We start from the raw sequence: 2500 nt of genomic DNA, 5'->3' as shown, positions 1-2500 counted from the left end.
GCCCACCACAGGAGCCCCAACGCCTGTGCCTGCGTCGCACGAAGTCGTCGACCGACAATCGCTCCACCCGCACCCGCACGTGCCCCACCCCAACCGCCCAAATCGCAACTCCAGCGGATGAACGGCGGACTCTTCCCGCACTCGTAACGTGCAATCCGCCCCTATATCTTGCGTTTCATGAAGAGTTATATCGAATATGCCATATTCCCGCTGTCCCTATACATGCTGTAAGTAGCTCGCTTGCTACAGCAGCAGCAGCAGCAGCAGCACCACCTCCGCGCGCTTCCCTGGGGGCACTGAACCGCAGGATGCGAGACCCCACGCCCAGTGGCAAACAGGGCTCCTCTCAGAATATAGGCGGTCCCTACCCCTCACAACGATGACGGTGGGAGGGCCGTTTTACGAGACCATTTCCTGCGGTGCCAACGCTGTCGTAGAGCCGATACTCCATCTTTGGTACAAGGCAATCATTCCGCTGTAAATCAGTACGTCACTCGTAGTTCAGTCACCTCACAGCACTGCTCAGTAAACTATGCAGGCCCACATAGATAGATTATGATAGATTATATACGCAAATGCCCCTATACATGCTGAACGTCCGTACACACAAAATGAACCACACGTCAGCCACACACTCTATCACACACTACTCTCTGCCTGTAACAGACACAGATACAACTACTAAGCACCAGCATGGACCAACGTCCGGTGCATCCTATCCGCCACAGTACACCAACTACGCTATGATAACCAGACCGGAGGTCCAATCATAAAACAGAATACCCCACTCGTCCGACAACCACAATTGCTCAGAGAAGCCACCAACACCCACACATGTCCTACACAGGGGTGCACCCATCACCACCACACTGCCTCGTCTTACAGCACAAACACACTGGCAGGAATGAAACACACAGGTCTGCCGCAACCACAGACACGGCTCGCCCCCTCTCACTGGCGAAAAGCGCATCCCGACGTGACATAACTCCTTTGACACACTGACGCTGCCTCGGGCATCCACGTCCTACGGTCGATATCAACGAACCTCCCCCCCCCCCTCCCCCCCACAACACGCCATCCCATACCACATTGTGTACCGTACCCAAACCTAACGTGTACTGTACTACAACGCAATGTGTACCATAACACAACCCAGTTTGTACCTTAACCTAACCTATGTCACCTTAACCTAACCTATGTCACCTTAACCTAACCTATGTCACCTTAACCTAACCTATGTCACCTTAACCTAACCTATGTCACCTTAACCTAACCTATGTCACCTTAACCTAACCTATGTCACCTTAACCTAACCTATGTCACCTTAACCTAACCCATCTTGCACCTTAACCTAACCCATCTTGCACCTTAACCTAACCCATCTTGCACCTTAACCTAACCCATCTTGCACCTTAACCTAACCCATCTTGCACCTTAACCTAACCCATCTTGCACCTTAACCTAACCTATGTTGCACCTTAACCTAACCTGTGTTGCACCTTAACCTACCTCAATTTGCACCGCAATGTAACGCAATTTGCACCGCAATGTAACGCAATTTGCACCGCAATGTAACGCAATTTGCACCGCAATGTAACGCAATTTGCACCGCAATGTAACGCAATTTGCACCGCAATGTAACGCAATTTGCACCGCAATGTAACGCAATTTGCACCGCAATGTAACGCAATTTGCACCGCAATGTAACGCAATTTGCACCGCAATGTAACGCAATTTGCACCGCAATGTAACTCAATTTGCACCGCAATGTAACTCAATTTGCACCGCAATGTAACTCAATTTGCACCGCAATGTAACTCAATTTGCACCGCAATGTAACTCAATTTGCACCGCAATGTAACTCAATTTGCACCGCAATGTAACTCAATTTGCACCGCAATGTAACTCAATTTGCACCGCAATGTAATGCAATTTGCACCGCAATGTAATGCAATTTGCACCGCAATGTAATGCAATTTGTACCGCAATCTACCCCCACATTGTGCCTTAACCTAACCCACATTGTGCCTTAACCTAACCCACATTGTGCCTTAACCTAACCCACGTTGTGCCTTAACCTAACCCACGTTGTGCCTTAACCTAACCCACGTTGTGCCTTAACCTAACCCACGTTGTGCCTTAACCTAACCCACGTTGTGCCTTAACCTAACCCAAGTTGTGCCTTAACCTAACCCAAGTTGTGCCTTAACCTAACCCAAGTTGTGCCTTAACCTAACCCAAGTTGTGCCTTAACCTAACCCAAGTGTGCTTAACCTAACCCAAGTTGTGCCTTAACCTAACCCAAGTTGTGCCTTAACCTAACCCAAGTTGTGCCTTAACCTAACCCAAGTTGTGCCTTAACCTAACCCAAGTTGTGCCTTAACCTAACCCAAGTTGTGCCTTAACCTAACCCAAGTTGTGCCTTAACCTAACCCAAGTTGTGCCTTACCCTGCTCTGTAATTGGCATATGACACGTTACATTAATGTATTGTCCAACCG

Source organism: Schistocerca cancellata, unplaced genomic scaffold (genome assembly GCF_023864275.1).
Source record: "Schistocerca cancellata isolate TAMUIC-IGC-003103 unplaced genomic scaffold, iqSchCanc2.1 HiC_scaffold_57, whole genome shotgun sequence".
Taxonomy (NCBI): Eukaryota; Metazoa; Arthropoda; class Insecta; order Orthoptera; family Acrididae; genus Schistocerca; species Schistocerca cancellata.
This window is presented reverse-complemented; position numbering follows the sequence as displayed.